The sequence below is a fragment of the Apteryx mantelli genome, chromosome 1 (genome assembly GCF_036417845.1).
Source record: "Apteryx mantelli isolate bAptMan1 chromosome 1, bAptMan1.hap1, whole genome shotgun sequence".
Lineage (NCBI taxonomy): Eukaryota > Metazoa > Chordata > Aves > Apterygiformes > Apterygidae > Apteryx > Apteryx mantelli.
In genome coordinates this window covers 207,823,641-207,841,036 of record NC_089978.1, presented here as the reverse complement: position 1 = coordinate 207,841,036, position 17,396 = coordinate 207,823,641, and the positions used below count along the sequence as shown (strand labels likewise).

At 37.5% G+C, this 17,396-nt stretch overlaps 1 protein-coding gene across 7 annotated transcripts in view; it reads left to right on the top strand.

Moving 5' to 3' along the window:
- The first annotated feature begins 724 nt into the window (after positions 1 to 724).
- Positions 725 to 17,396, top strand: part of KMT2E (lysine methyltransferase 2E (inactive)) — a 69,180-nt gene continuing 52,508 nt past the window's right edge. For 2 of the 7 annotated variants that reach the window (XM_067316519.1, XM_067316465.1), the window contains exons 1-3: positions 725 to 1,059; positions 8,637 to 8,693; positions 10,966 to 14,713. The gene's annotated coding sequence lies outside the window, so the exon portion shown is untranslated. Of the gene's footprint in view, positions 1,060 to 6,602; positions 8,119 to 8,636; positions 8,694 to 10,965; positions 14,714 to 17,396 lie in introns of those variants that run through there. The other 5 variants (XM_067316499.1, XM_067316481.1, XM_067316489.1 and 2 more) reach the window with 5 other exon arrangements.

Below are 17,396 nucleotides of genomic sequence, written 5' to 3'. Positions count from 1 at the left end.
CTGCTATGACCCTTATACGCTCCGGGGAAGATTCTCGGCCTCAAGCGTCTCCTGACAGGACAGATTCAGTCAGACCCTCCATGTCGCCCTGAATAGGACTCAGTCAAACCTCCCGCTCCCTCCCCTCTTTCGTTCGCCCCCCTCCTTCCCCGCCCTGAAGTAAGTTCCTCTGTGGGATCCAGCGAGTCCGTCCGACTGTCCGTATACTTCGTCGCGAAAATTTACTCCTCGGGTTGAGATTTAAAAAGGTGTGTTGAGAGTAATGACGGACGTGAGGAGGAAGCCGGGGAGGGGAGGCGGGAGGAGAGGACAGACGCGAAGCGTCTCTGCCTCGGAAGATGCAGTTCTGAGTCAGACATCCTCCCGCTCGCGTCGAGGCTCCCACAAGAGAGCCTGGGACGGAGCCCCCGCCCCTCCCCCGCAGCCTGCGCCTCCAGAGCTGCGGATCGCCCCCGACAGCAGCCTGGGCAGCACCCGCCTCACCTCCGCTGCCCCACTTCCCTGCCCAGCCACTGCTGCAGTCTGGGCTCTCGGGACCCGAGGCATTTACTGTAATGAGCGAAGAGCTTTTGTAAAATGGACACTGAGGGCTCGGCGGGCGCAGACTGCGCTCCAGCCCACAAGCAAAATGGCGGCTGTTTGGCTTCGCCTTGGTAACCCTGCCCCTGCCAGGCGGGGCGGGTGAGCCCCGTGCAGTGGGAGGGAGGGGAGAGCGGACGCCATTTTCCCAGAGAGAGGCAGTGACATAGAAGGGAGCGTAGGAGGCTGAAAGGAGGGAGACACGGGAGCAGCGGCGGCAGCGGGGTTTGTACACAGGTCTCAAGGCAAAGGCGCTTCCTAGCTGGTCCCTGTAGGGTTCTGTGCATTGAGCTAGTTTTGGGGGGAGGGGGGGGTCTCCTCTTTCCTTTTTTTCCCTTTTCTTTCTTCTAGCAGGGTCTGCTGAGGGTTGAGTCCTGCCTAGGGTAGGGGTATCCGCAGTGGGGCTGTTGCATTGTTTTGGTTGGGATAGAAAAGGGGCTCAGCTGAGGGGTCCTGCTGCCTGGCCTGTGACCATTACAGGTGAGTCTCTGGTTATTGCTAATGTATTCTGCTGTGGGTGCTTTGGGGAAGGGGGTGCCAAAAAGGGACTGAAATGTGATGGGGAACGTTTCATTATCATCTTTTAGAGTATGACTCCCTCCCCCCTGAAATGTGTTCAAATTCTGTTTAAGTTGTCTTGAATTTCTTTCTCATTTTGTAGGGTTTGGATAAAAAATGGCAGGGTGTCGCTGTATCTTGTGAATATGGCGGGTTACTGTAACTAGAGGAGCTGAGGAGAATTTTTTGGCAGTTATGCCAGATTTATGCATTATGCTTGGAAAAAGAGCCAGAAGAAGCTATTATGTGACAACATACCCTTCCTTGGACTCGAGGTTTTAAGAACGGGTTTGTGTGTTGTTGGGACTGCGTTTTGAGTTTTACGAAGCTTAGGGAAATCTATTCTGTTCCTCCATCCCGTATATTTTTGCTTTGTGGTACTAAAATGGCTCATTATAGGCCTAATCTCTCTGCTTTCCACACCCCCGCCTCCTTTCCTCCCTGTCTGCTAATATCTCTGCTTCGTAGTGTAACCTGGACAAACGGCAAAGAGTCTAAAAGTGTTTCTGTGCCAATTTAAAAAGGGATCATTCTCCCCACCCCCTGTCTTGAGGTTGTAAGTAGTTATATTGGTGCATCCCTTTCTTGTTTTAGCCTCTGTAGCCAGTGTTTCTTGGGTGGCATATCTTCATCTTTTTCTTTAAAAAAAATTGGTGGAGCAGACCCTATTGCTGCAGACATAGGGGAGGAGAAACAAACGGTTCACTGTGTAGTACTAAATAGGGTAGAGAAACATAATATAGCCTGATTATAAAGGTCCTGTATTCCCCCATACTCAGCCATTAGGGAATATGCGGTGGCTAAAAGCCCTGAGGTCTCTAAAATGACATATACTACGTTATTAAAGGCAAAACTTCAGTACTTCATCTGGATTTAAGAATGTTTTAGTCTGTTTATTTACATTATTTTAGAGGAATTAATAACGAAACGTTTTTGTTATTCAAGGCTCAGATCAGAGAAAAGAAAGAGATATCTTTGGCTGTACTTATAATACACAATTATTTGGTTATAAACGCCATACTTCTAAAGTTACTTTTTTAAAAATGTGGAGCAAATTTTTTAATTTCCCTCTTTTGTCCTTTAGAGATTCTAAAAATGGCGGCCTCAGGCTGATGTTGTGGTAATCTAATCAGCTCGGGTCCTCCACACCCCATGCAGTGCGTTTGTCTGCAGCATATTACAGTCTTATTATGTTTAAATGAAAAGACCGTTTCGTTCAAATAACATACAAAACATATCTTGACTTTACTGCGATTTAAAAATGCTGTGTTCCAGCTGATTAATTTTATTGGTTATGTGTGTGAAAGGCAAGTGAACGAGACCACTCTTGTCGGGGAAAAGGGGGGTAGAAAGAGGCAACAGACTCGAGCAGCTTCTTTGAGGGGTGTGTATAGGTTTCTGTAAGGTGATATGTATGTCGGTTTAATAATTTGGAAAACCTGCATTTATGGTAAATATGTTCGTCTGTATGCAAGTCCATCCTGTTATTAATATAAAAGCAGTAATATTTATCGAAATAAGGAGAGGATTAAGATCATTAAAGCAGCCAGCTAAATTCTTTGTGGAATCACATTTGTGAATGTCACGTTCATCTTCCAGGAAATACCTTTGCTGGCTATCAGGTAGTAATTCCATGTATTCATAGTTTGGGAATACTAGAATAACTTAATACTTAGGGAAATAATTCAGGCAAGATTATTACCTGTTACTTTATTAGGATGAAGAATTTCTTCTGCCACATTATAATCCTGGTATTAGACTTTTTTTTTTCTTTATATTGTGATATAGAACATAAATTAAATTGTATATGTGGTAACGCAAATACTGAGTGAAAGTGCAGTTCCTCATCTCTAATTCTTTTCCTAAATGAAATATGAACCTTTTAGTATCACCACTATAAATATGCTTGGGTGGGGGTAGGGAGGTCACAAGGATTTATTATTTGGTAGTTGGTGTAGTGTGCTCTGATACAAGCAGCAGACACTGTAAACTGTATGTTTAAACAAAAAAAGGAAAGAAATTCATATTTCTTTATTTCTTTCTCCATCCTTTTCTCTGTCTCTTTCCTTTTTTCTTTTTTTTTAGTCTATCTTTAATCTTGTCCTTGGTTTAATGAGGTATAAATTTCTATTCTAGTATAGCTTTGGAACCTTCTGGATTTAAACAATCAAAAGTGAAGTACTGAAATGGCAAATCTGTCTTCAGTCGTGAAGAACTTTAATTTAGATGCCTTTCATGTATTTAGAAGTATTGATGTGTGGTTTAAGGTATACCTGAAGTTGAACAACAAGATGATAAGACTTTTAGAGTGTTGTTAATGCATGCCTTTCGTGTGTTTTGAGGCCAAAGGCTGAGTGATTTCAACCACCAAGTGATGCATTAATGGTCCAGTAATGCATGCTCCCATCATACCTTCATTATATTGTAGGGATTTCATTTTTGCATAAGCCATGTCTTTACTGTATATTTATTAAAAAGAAGATAAATGGGTTTCTGAAGGGTAAACATATGGGCCTTTTTAGAAACCTTTTGCCTTTCCCTTCCACCTCTCTAGCTTTAAGGCTCCTGTTCTGGTGAATGATTTTTTTTTAACATTACAATTTAGAGGGCTGCATGGCCCCTGTTAATGTCTGCCTTCATGGCCTCAGTCATGTTCTTGGGCAGGCTTCTGATTCAAGATTAGGCTCAAAAGAAACAAGTTTGCTTACCAAAAAGTGTTCTCAAAAAAAGAAAATTGATATACATACTAAAATTTTCTGTCTTATCTTAGAGGTTGCAGATTTTATGCACTAAGACCCTTTTGGGAATTGGGAGATTTTCCAGAGATTTCCTGTATGAGTTTGAGTGAGTCACTTTACCCTTTGTGACTCAGTTTCTCCATTTGTAAAGTAGATCGCAGATCTGTTTTAAGGAGACGATATTACTAAGGAAATACTAGCCTTTTTTTTAAGCAGTGAATTACTTTGGTGTCAATTGTTGCAGTAAAGTCTATTCATGAAAATGAAATAATCTTTTTCCAAACCCCTCCCCCCTCCAACAACCTACTAACAAAGCTACTTAGAAGAGATAAGGTTTGAAATCACAATTTCTTTTTTTAAAGAAACATTTCCGATTTACAAACATTATGTGTTACAAATGCCATTTTCTAAATTTAAAAAAAAAATCTGGACTTTAGTCCTAAAGCCATTTATGTATCTTTGAGCTGTTCAGATCTGAAGGAAAGATCTGCTTACCTGTCATAGCTGAATGCCTTTTGGGAGGTTTTTTTGGCCATCTGGGAAACTTTGGAGGCAAAATAATACTGCTTTTTTTTTTCCTTAACTGTAAAGAAAATTTCTCCTAGTATCAAGATTCAGATTATTGTTAGGGATTACATTACTTCATATCTGTAGTTCAGTTTCAATACACACAACTGGGTTAATATTCTGTTGGAAAGCAACAGGAATACAGAAGTTGGTGTCAAATTGAAGGTTTTAGCGTATCTCCAGGCCTGATCTCTGTATGATTTAAGGACAGTCTTAATATTACATTCATGCTAATACAAACTTCAGTATGCCTATTTGTGGGACTTAGTTAAGGAGTAGGGTAAGTAATTGTAGAATTGTGCAATTGTTCTTAATAGATTAATGTAAACGAAGGCTTAATTAGAGTATTTTGCTGTTTCCATGAAACATTCTAACAAAATTGAATGAGGGCCAGATCACTGGAGATGTAAAATAAAAGCCAGTTCAGACTTCTGGAGAGATCCTAAGAAAGTTCATCTGTGTTATACATCTGTCACAGATATACATGTGTATTTGTGAATCTCTCTCAAAAGCAAGTTTTGTTGGTCTGTGTTTTTGGAACAGGTACTGTGTTTAAATATTTCCATCATACAAATAGTAGTTTTGATTTATTGCTGAGAATGAAACTTAATCTTTTTGTATAGAGCTGCCTTACTTGTTTCAGCATCTGTAGAATATGTATTAAGGAGGAAAAAAAAGAAGAATTTTTTTTTTTTTATAATCCAGCATTTGAAAGAATAAAATGTTAATTGCATTAGGCTGTTGAATGGTGTAAGATGAATGTTTCTAATTACATCAGTGTTCGCATAGTTCTGTGTTCCTGTTCTTACTAACCAAAAATCTTACCCGCAGAAGTTAATCTAATCTCTTTCAGGATCCAAAATTCTGCTCATGACCTTCATACTACAAAAAATGCTGTTATAATCACTTTCAAAGGCTAAACTATTGTTACCTTTAAGGCATAACAAACAAGTTTATTTAAAAAAAAAAGTCAAGGTTTCATATACTTGTTAGCAGGTACTGAAATTATTTTTTATTTCCTTTTACAAATCTTATATATTGATTTGCTGTTAATGAAAGTGGAGAGATTCTAAGCTCTGCAGGTTGTTACAAAATCTTAATAACTGAGGTTATCTGTAAACCTTTGAAGATAGTTCTGTACAAAGTATTTTTTTTAACATTTAATTTTTTAAATTAAAATATCTGGTATGAACTGTGGTAAATCAGTGTCCACTAAAGTTGTGTGTTTTGAAAGTACAAATGAAGAATAAGTTGAAGTAGCACAGAGGTTACATCCTGTGCAAGTAAAATGTGTTTGTTAATGTTTTGCGTATTTTATTGAGAGCTATCTTTCCTTTCATGTGAGACTTCATATGCTGTTTAGATTGGGACAAAGTGTTGTAAAACTTACGAGACTTGTAAGGGACCAGAAGTTTTGCAGATCAGGCTCAATATGTGAAAGCCAAAATAGTATTTAAGTTAGTATTTTCAAAAGGTGCAGGTATTAAAATGTCACAGCATAGATTCAGGTTTAGAAAAGCTTCCCCCCTCCCCCCCCCCCTTCTCCTCATGCATAGTAATGTTTTATGTCTTTCTTTGTGCCATCATAGAATCTAGGTTATCAGTCACTTTTATATCGTTATCTGAATAATAAATTACCTTCAAGTTCAAGGAGAAGATATGAGTAGGTTTTAATGATATTTCTGTACTTAGATTATAGCTCATATGTTTTAAATTGCAATATATTGTCTTTCATGGTGTGTGATCCTCTTATTTTGCCCAGAGTAGACAAAATGAGCTAACTCGTGATTAGTATGGTTATAATGGGACTGTGTTTAAAACTATATCACAAGACAGCTGATATTCAAAGTCTAGACAGTTAATCCTGTCTTAATTGTTGATTTAAAGAAACTTTTCCAGTGAGAAATGTTTTTAGTAGGTACTGCTTAAACTGAAGGTGAAGGCCTAAGCTGCTGCAATTCTTATTTAAAGTGTTTTGGGGAAGGTACAGAGAGATCACACCTTCATTTGTTTTCTGAAGGTATGGTTTTAGAACTGGGAAAGAAACATGAAGAATAGGTGGGGGGGGGTTGTTGTTGTTGGGTTTTTTTAAGAACTTTAATTTAAAAAAAAAAAAGATAATTACCTTATTGGTTATGAGGATAAGGTTCTGCCCTCAAATGCTTTACTAAGTAATATAGCTGATTCCAGTTTTCAGTTTAAGGTAGGAACACTTGATGGAAATCTTAACTCTTTAATTATGCAGTTTTTAATCCATTATAGTAACAATTAAGAAAAGTTCATTCTTTACTGTCCCTTACTTTCTACTTTCCAATCACTTACATCTTCTGCATTGGAAGTAACAAAGACAAACTCTGCATGTTTTTTCCTCTGTGTGGCAGTAGTATTGAAAGTTAAAAGTTGTATTGTGTGCTTGCATTGCTAGGCAGAAGCTTGGTTGTATTTATTCTGGGATGACATATTTCATATCTTCATTGTTACAATTAAATACATACCTAGAGCTACTTTGAAAACACAAAGAGTAAAGTTATAAATGTAGACACTCTCTAAATTTATTAAGCAAATCAGTTTATTTTTGGATGAAAGTTGCAATTGAAAATAAGTGTTTTCTGTTTGTTTTGAAAGTAGGAAATATCTTTGGTTTTACATATATGTATTTTCTGTGTCTGTGCTATCATTGAACATAATGCAGTCCCCTCCATCTGTTCCCTCCTCCTCTCTTGCTCTCCTGTCCATCCACAAAATCTTAGTAAAGAACATCGAAATGTTACCAAGTTGTTAGCAAGAAATGTAGTCTATGTTGAACTGCAGTTAAAATTATGTGGAAGAGATCTTCTAACTGCTGGACGGAGTAAAGATTTCTATTTGAAAGATTGCAACTTTCTACTTTCCTGTGTTTAGATTCTGGTGCACAAGTGTAACAATTAGGTGAATGTCTGCAAATTTATATGAGTAAAAGTGGAAGCGCTATTGTGCTATTCTTGCAAGTCAAATGCCACTGATAAGACAGGGGAACTATGTTTTTTTGGAAACTACCTAAGTAAAAGCATGTCAAAATAGAAATTAGTTTAGCCAGAAGATCAAACTTTGAGTAAATCTGAACTATTTACTTCTTGTGTAGTAGGTATCTAGTAATTACAGTAGTCTTCTACATCTCATTATGCGGCATGGAAAAGTCCCTTAAATTAATTGTTTTACTTGATCTCAAGAAGGCAGCAAAATGTTTGGTTTGTTGAAACATATAACTATTAAATACGTGTATTTGTAGCTGCTTATTTCTCAAAAAAGGCCCACTTCTTCCTTTAGAGGAATACCAGGCTTTAAAATTAGAACCTTACAGTGACTGAATCACCATTAAATTGTTAAATTCAATAAAAAAATTACTTAGCTCTTCCAGTTGTAGACACAGCTTACTGAGCATTTTTATGGAATGTTGACTGTATATACTTGCAGAAATGCTTTATGTTTTGAAATGTTTGTTAGAAATAATAATGTTATGGTAACAGGTATAAATAAGATTCTCTTAGAGAATATTTGGTAAGTCACATACACAAAATGCCTGTAAGTTTAATCAACAGTTATTTGCCACCTCACATTAGATAGAGAGAAAATGTTTGCAATGAAACAACTGATGAGAAGAATGACTTAAAAACAAGATCTGTTTGCCAGACAACTGGTTAGTTAATTAGTTTTCTTAACACTTGAATTTGTATTTAAAGGAATTTTATATTTTGACGGTGGTGTAACACATTAATATTAGATAGCTGAGATTCTACTTATTAGTACTTCTGCAAATTATATGGCAGTATTGCCATCAAAAAGTCATCTTTTCTCTCATGTTTCTTCACGTTCTGTGCTTGTCTTGTATTTTACAATTCCCTGATTCTCACCTTATATAATATTGTTAATAGTGGTATAGATAGGCCTTTGATCTGTGTGTGGTTTATTTTAAGAAGCATGTCAGGAATTTTTTCCCCCCCCTCTACTTTTTAGGTTATTAGTAATCATAGCTAGTGACATCAAGTGATTGGCAGTTAGTTTCTGCTTTTTTGTTGGTTTTTGTAAATATCAAAACTAAAATCAAAAAGCATAGTATTTTCTGTATTTCTATCTGCAATAAACTAATTCTTGCTCATTCTCTAGCTGCATTTACCTTTATTTCCCCTCTACCACTTATTCTTTTTCTCTTCCTAGTCCCATATTTTGTCTCACTTCCACTGAGAGAAGAAAAGGAGTGAAGAGAGAGAAGAGGTAAGGGGAAATCTTTCATATGTTTAATGGCCTGGCGTAAATATCTGAGGGGGAGAGATGACTTTCCATCACTACTTCAAGAATACACAAGAAGAGCACTCTTGGACCAGATAGTAAAGGAGAGAGAGCCTGCAGCTGGTGGAAACTGGTTCTCCTGTATGGCAGAAACTGTTGCTAGCTGATAAACTGATGCCAGGTTCATACTGTTATGGGCAACTTCCTTTCCTCTAAGTAGAGTTGGTGTAATGCATGTAATGAGCAGGGTGTACTGAAGACTGAATAGGTGGATGATGGAAACTATCACTTCTTTTAGTGTATGAATCTTGAATACAGTGGAGGGGGCAGCTTTCTTCTTCCTTGTTCTGGATTCCAAACTCCGTGCGCCAACTCATGAAGTGTGACTGTCTTACCAAACATGACCGAGGCCCTTGTTGCATGAAGAGTTCTGTATTTAATATAGCGGAATGATCATAAGAATGCTATTCAGCTCTTTGCTTCAACTTGCTACTTCTGTCTTTGTATTGGGAGTGGATTAAGAGCAAAGTAGGAAGAGGAGCATTATCCTGCAGTTGTTTGACTGTCTTATCCTTGTTTCTTAAATAAGTTGGGCTAATGATCACTGTGTTTCTGTCAGTACAACCGGTAACTTTAAAACAAAGTTTGGTTAGGAAGTTAGTATCCTTGAGACCTCTGTTCAAGTTCAATGCAAATCCTGTAAGGAGGTGGAGAAGGGCAACTGTTAGTAATGTCTTGGGAGAGGCAAGGAGAAGAAGCATGGTGATCTTGGCCATTAACTGTTCTCTGTGCTAGCAGCTGGCATGTGGGTAGCTCCAAACCAGCCATAGTAGGTACTTTTGACTGGTTGGCAGGGCATGTGGAGAAGGAGCTGAGGTCGACTAGACTACTGAAAATATGTAGGTGAGTGTGAAGGGCATAAGAGGGATTTGGGAGTGTTGTGTGTAAGGCCAAGACCTGTTAATATTGTGGTGAGGAAGATGGGGAGGAGGATATTGCTATGAGAGGGATGTAGAGAACATGGGGTCAGTGAGAACGCTTGGGCACAAACTACAAATATGCAGGAAATAAGATTTCTTGTGGAAGAAATTTTCTTCTATGTGATATAGAGAAGTTGGTTGTTAGTGGGTCCTAATTTGTGTATGGAATTTGAGTGTGCCTGTTCTGTACCTTATTTTTACCTTCTTTTCTTGTCTCAGCACAAACTTGAAATTGATTGCTAATTAGTCTGTTAGGTTACCATAGAAAGCAGCAAACAGCCAGGAGAGGTCTGAATTTAGACTCATAGTAGTTTCTAAGCCTGAATGCTTCATACTGCAACTTAAGTGGTGTAACGTTTGGGAGTTGGGTATTCCTCTCAATCTCTTAAAATCTATACCGTGGTGAAGAGTATTGGGGAAAACAGAGAAAGAACTTTGTTGTGGGTAAGATTAGTCATTTATTCATGTATTCTGCTTCTAGGTCTGATCAGAGATGTATTATCTCCTTAGACACAGGTGATAATACATATTCAGATTACTTTGACACATATAAATGTGTGCGCGTATGTGTGTGTATATATATACACACACACGTGCACACATTTATATATGTAAATCACTATTTGAATCCTATCTAGAGTATTCCATTAGAATGTCAGTTTCTCTGACTAGTGTTTTCCATATAATGTAACTGTAGTATAGGGAAGATGTGAGTGCTCAGAACATGACTAGAAAGCTAAAGTTTAGCAAAGCCTACAATTGCTTTAATAAAGGGTTTTGTTTTGTTTTTTACTTTTTCCCTTCCCCCTTCTCCTGCCCCATTTTTAAAAAAAATGAGTTCATAGGTAGGGAAGCAAAGAATGAAAACTCAGTTTGTTGGCTCCGTGATGGTTCAGGACAGTGGTTTCAACACTGGATTTGTGGACTATGACACACTTTATTGATAAGTCCATATTTACTTAGAAAGTTCTCCTATGTAGATTGTGCTAGAGCGTATGTGAATCTACTTTTCTTAGGTCAGTTCTTGTGGATTTCTTTGTGGGAGGGGTGGTTCTCAAGAGCAGAGATTAAGATTTTTTGGTTTGTAGACTTGAAGTAAGGCATGACAGGGATTGCTTTTGCTAGTGATTGCAAAATGTGTGTGTATATATATATGACGTAATGTTGGGGGTGGGGAGGAAGGAAAATCTTTAGATTGCATGTTTTTATTAAGGCAACTTATGCATAGAAGATTTTTTTAATGTTTGTCCTCTAAATTCTTTTTCCTTTTTTTGCAGTGTATGCAGTAGACCTGATTTGGGGTCTCTCAATTTTAAGGCACATGCATAATTGTCTTCCTGTGTGTTATACAGTGTATCAGCCTCTCCTCTCCTTATAAAGAACTTATGTTTGAGGGGGGAAAGAAGCCACCGACACACCACATAAGCTATTTTTCCTGGTGTTCTAAGAAAATCAAACAGAATAACAACTTTTGATCATCCCTCTGTTACCTGAGATGACCTGCACAAACAAGTAACACCAAGATCAGCAGGAGTTGGTTGAGGTCTGAGAGCAGGAGTGCTGGAAGTCTCTGCATCATGCTCGCAAGACCCTGCTGAGATGGGGAACTGCAGTTAGAGTGATCCTGTGTGACTGTGGAGCCAGCCTGAGCCTATAATAACACAAATTTACTGCTGGGAGCAAATGGAAGTTGGAGTTTTAGTTTGGGCTCAGTGCTGTGTGAACACAGTTATTCTGCTTTTGTATTCAAATTGACTTGAATAGTAGTATCATGTGGTGGTTGAGCTGACAAGTCTTGCTTGACACAGATCAGGGGTGTGTGTGTGACTAATTTGTGTATTTTTTACCTTTGAATCATTTTATTTGTAAATTTGATAATTCTTCTCTACCCTTCCTCCTCTTCCTTGGTCCATACAGAAGTGGAAAGTTGACTGTGCAGATCTTAAATGTCTCAGCAGTTTGTTTATTCCAGCACCCTTCAATTGAACTCCTTCAGATTTGTACACATTCCTTAAAAAAGAATCTTAATGTTTGCACTGTATGTATTCTGATATTTAAATACTACTCCAGGAAATTGTTTTTAATATTTTGCCTGCAGTTAAAGGGGGTAAGGCAACGGATTTACCAATACTTTTAGTTTAGCAAGCGAGAGTCTCTTCTGTGTTTGTGCCTCTTCTGTACTCGGAGGGCATAAGCTCTGCTTAAATATTGGGGGAACAGCATGTTTCTCAGTAAGTTGGGAAATACAGGCTTTATCTCTTCAGAGTTTTAGGAGTTTAGGAGTGTTATTCTCAGATTTTAAATATTCACTCTATTTACTAAATATGGATGAATTATCACTTTCACTTTACAGGTTTTGTGATGTATATTTAAAGATGTATCACTTTACCTTAAGGAGAGACAATTGAAATATGTAGATAGTTTAGAAGGTTCTGGTTCTTTTTTGCTGGTATAAAGACTTTGTGAAGATGCAGAATGGACGCACGTGGTAACTTAGTATATTAATCTTTCTACAGTGACATTAGTTCTAGGACTTTGAGGCAAAGTTGCACACTTCCATGTAAAATCTAAGTAATTATTTATCTTTAGCTATCGCTTTTCTCTCCTGAAATAATCAACCAGAATTATGATTAGATTTTTCTCCCTTAAGCTCTTTCTCTACATTTAGGCAGGCCCTAATGATTCTCTCTTATATTTTAAAACTGCAGAAGCATTCTATGATGAAATCCCTGAGTTTTGAAATGTCTAAAACTTACAGCCCTTTCATTACATAGTTGTGATGTTTTGATAGATGATGACTGATAGAGACAATAAATAGAGCTTTTTCTTTTTTTTGGGGGGGGGGGGGAGGTTAAAGCATATATCTGAGTCATCCAAACAGCCTAAGAAGAATGGAAGAAAAGATCTACTCTTGTAATCCTAGTGATGTGAGAAACTTGAACCGATTTAGCAAACAACTAACTTAGATTAGTGTAGTCCTGTGTGTGTATGTGGAAAAGTGTTAGATACTGAGCTGAGAAGTATCTGATTGCACTTTTAAAGGGGCATCGATGAAATCATGAATTGCAAATTGGAAAATAAAAGTTGTACTGCACCTTCCTTTCAATTCTATTACTAAACTTTATAGTGTTTTTTTTATTTCTAACTTTTTGAATGCTTTTCCTCTTTAGTATCCATCACCTGGCAACAGGATATGGAAATAGATTTATGGGGAAGAAGAGACGAGGAGCAATGACATTGACTATGTAAAAAGCTGTCAAATACGCTAAGTAGAATGGTAAAAATAGATATCTTTAGTTTTTGGTTATTACAGTGTTAGGTGTGAATGGTGGGGGGAGGTTAACTTTTTGTTGTCATACTTATGTGAGATTGTCTTGGTAAATTAATTTCTCATTAGGGCTTTTTATCATTTAAAAAGTTACCATTTGTGCTGTCACCACCTCCTGTCTTTATGGCTTTTATGAAAAATTTTGCATCCATGCACCCTATTGAGAGCTTTAGTGTTCTGATGCATACAACACAGATTCTAGCAGGCTTTCTTTTGTACTATTTCCTCTTCCCTCTCCCTTCTCAAAAATGGTAGAACATCTTGCAGAGGTGGACTACCAATGTGAGCAGGTAGTCATGTGGGTTGTAGTTTTCCTAGTACAATAGATTCTTATTGGCTTGAAAAATGTGATGCAGTATTAACAAAATAAGTGAAAGTTCTCTAATCGGATTTATATTGTTACTTTGTTTTTGAATATAAGTACTGGGAACCCAGCTTCTGACTTCATAAAATAAAATGCAAGTAAAATCAAGTGATTTTTAAATACTATTTTTCAAACTTCTTCCAAAAAAACCCAAAGAAACAAAAAGAAACCTACATGAAAAATGCCCTGGAAGAACTTGTTTGGACTCTGACACCTGGAAGATGATTGATAGCTGGTATTATGAAACCTTATTGGAGTCATCTAGGCAGTTTGGCTTGATTTCAAGTTCTTATTTCACAAATATACTCTCTACCTTGGTGATCTATCATCTGCTTGTTTCCTGAGACTGTTCTGTACAGCTTTTGATGGTCACACAGGAAACAAGTGGAAGATGGGGGGGGAGCTGAAAAAGTAGGCCTGAAGGAGTTCCCTTCAGCCAACATCTGATCATAGCAAATGTATTTTGTTTGGGTTTTTTTGACCATGTAGGATGAGGTCCAGAAATATTCATATAATTTCAGATTATTACCCATTTACCTTCTGATTCAGGAGTTAGACCCTCTATATTTATTTATTTATTTTTCCTCTAAGTACCAGTGAAAAAGTTACTTTTTTCCCCTTTGCTGTCACACAATTGATCTTAAAAGGATGTGACGGAAAGGAAACATGTGGTCTTCGTTAGACCACAGAATAATGTTGTGTAAGTGGAATACCTCAGGGATAATATGTAACTTATTTTCCATCATTTAATGCATAAATGATGTTCTTTGTACAAAGCCACGCAGATGAAATAATTTGGGATGTATTGTGCTCTAACTTCTATTGGAGCACTGATCAGTTAAAAAGAACAGTGCTGGGACCATAAGCAAAGTAAATCAGTGGTGAAGCTTCAGATATTTTAGACTTGATGTGAATGCTAAGTCAACAAAGTTATGTGTATTCTTTAGAGAGAAAAGGAACTGCCATAGAAGATATCACACTTTAGCATTCAGCCACAAGCTGATTTATGAGTTACTTGCAAGAGGTTGATCTTGCACAAGGTAGAAGTTTTAAGCAGGTTGAACAAAAGTTGCATGCTTTTTAAGGTGAAAACCATAGTTAGGGCAAGAGAACCTTTTAAATTCCAATTAAATAAAAGCAAAAGTTTGTCAAATGCAGAAGGCTTTGTCATGTAAAAAAAATTTCTGCTGATTAGATGATAATGGAGAAAATCTGATGAACCTAGGTTAACTAAGAAATTGCCAAAATTCTTTCAGTGCTTACAGAGTCATACCACTAAAAGAATAAAGAGTCCTCCTAACAAAGTTGGCAGCATTCTGATGTTGAGATTAAGGTATGGTATATGTGCTACTTACTTAATAAAGAACTAATCTATAAACTTTGGACCAGCATATTGTGTATAGTGCCTTTTTAACTATATGACCCTGTAATAACTGGACAAACCAGTGCGGTCTTTCTAATTTTTAAATTTATGCAGCCCTTCAATAAACACCTTTCTTAAACAGTGAGTTGCGTATAATTTATTTGGATTGTAAAAAGCTTCTCCAGCATCCTTTCCTTTCTTTCCACTTCCCTTCCCCCCCATCAATTATTTTAATGAAATGCACCTATGAAAATAGTTTCACAGAGGGCTACACACTATGAGGGTGACATAGAGGGTGACACACTATGAGCGTTCTTAAAGAGTAATGGCTTGAAACAGATGGATACTTGGAGAAATTGGAAAGTACTGTAGTGTGATACCAGATAGTATTTCATGAATCATCTAAACTTTCAAGCTTGGAAGGCTAAGCAACCACTGTAAGATGGATAAGAAAGAAAATTCCTCAGTGATAGTTACTTTCTGTTCTTAACCTTTCCATTTTTGTAATCCAAATAGAATCCAACAAAAAATACAGAGTATTTTAGTGTTGTGACAATACTTCTGGTTCTGACACGATATAAAATAATTCTCTTCCTGCATCCCAAATCTGGCATCACTGTGTTTGTTTGTTTGTTTTTCCCCAGCGGGTGTCTTGTATGCTGTCATTTTCATTAGTAGGCTGGCATAGTGTAATGGACTTACGTGATCCCCCCCCTCCCCCCAAATTCCTTGTGGGTGGTTATTCATAAATGAGCTCTGTTTGTTTGAATTAACTTGTCTGGGTAGGTATTGCAAGTTGGTTACTGCCCTATTCTTCTGTAGTTACCACAGGTCAAAGGAAAAGCACTGGAAGGTTCTGCATTTGGTTTTGTGTGTGTGCATGCTGAGGACCTGAAATTTTGAGGTAGTGAAAAATAAGGAGGGAGCATTACAGTCATGTACTGCTTCCTTTTAGGTGAAACAATTTCTGTTATAATGATGTTTGGCTGCATCAGTTCTCCAGTTTTGTTCAATGTGGATAGGTCTGTTAGAATTTTTCAGTGAATTCTTACCGTTGCTTAAAGTTGCAGGTAAATAGCTTGTAAAAGAAAGCTGAGGATAGAAAGTTTCTTGTCTCTGCTTCCCCCCCCCCCATAAGCAATGCTGTACTTTTTTTGTCAGAAACCATAGTATTAATAGGGCCATGCGATAGCAATGAATTTTCTATCTATACATAGCTTTCAAAACTACTTTTTTCTTTTCCTGCTTTACTCAAATAAAAAAAAATCAAGCCAAAACATTAACTTGCTTCCCAGATTTGGTAACCACGTATATATCTCTATCTCCTTACTCCATGTATCTCTGCTGTCTTTGTTGACATGAAGGTTGCTTGAATATGCGATTGGGTAACCTCAGTTGCTTTATGTAACTTTATGGATATCGTAGCCCATGAGGCAGCTCTCTTGCTGGTTTTTCACTGTCATCTGTCTCCTGGACGTTTTTTGACTATGTTAATTTCTAGTTGGTCAGAAGTTTTCAGGGTTTCTTTTGAATTTTCTTTAGCAAAAACAAAACAGTGTTGAGTGTGAGGAACAGCTATATAAGTGATGGTCTCCATCCCAAACTGTTGTCCAGTATGCCTTTTAGACCTGCTTTGTAACGTACTAAAACTTGTTTTGGGGATGATGTAATATCAGCATGGAACAAAATTCCCTATTGCGCTAATTGTTAGCGTAGTTGAAGCTGCAGTTGACAGAGGATCAACCCCATTTTCTTAATGTGGGATAGTTGATTTAGCTGGATTAAACTAGCTGATGATTTCTTCTCAGTTTTTGGATAGTAATTAGTATAGTTTTTTGACTGTTTCAGAAGACGGGAACTAAAGGGAGACTGAAACTTTCTATAAGTTGAACATGCAGCTGTTCAAGGTTCTAGCCTGTAAGTAGAGTAACCTATATGGCAGCAGGATGAGGACTTGCTTAACCTGTGTGAAGATGGGGTGTATTTTTGTGTGGTTTTTTTGTTGTCGTTTTGTTGTTTGTTTTTAAGTGCCTGTTACTGGAGGATATTCTGTACCTAGTTTTGGTTTAGCAGTTTCTCTTGCTTGTTCTTTGTGAAAATCGTGTTTTATTCTTGAATTTTATTGCAATAGCTAGTGATACAGTTTGACACTTGTGGTATTTGATAAGAAAATGCTCAGAGTTTAAATGAGTATGGCAAGAAATCCAGACAGATAGTTGTCCTGATTGCTTTCCAGTTCATTATATTTGGTGACTCATGTAATGGCCCCAAAACACAGCTTCTGCTGTCTAGAGGAGGAATGAGGTGTTGAATGTTTAGATGCTTCAGAGCATGCTGAGACGTTTGGTACTAATTTCCAGACTTCAGTAATGAGATAAAATTCAAGAAAGTTAAATGAAGACTTGATGCCAGTTCATCATCCTGGAGATAATGACTTTGTCAATAAAAATAACAAATTCAGATTTAAGGCCAGGATGCTTCTCTGAAAAATCCCTACCATGGGTGCTCCTCTTTCTACCAGGGCCTTATTAGTTTTTGTTTTAGGTGTAGTAGCTTTGGCAAGAATGAGTGAGTGGGTTAAAATATCTTGGTCTCCAAACGGTTAGGCATTTGTAGACTGCACCTCACTTTGTTGGATGGAAGAAATGCATTT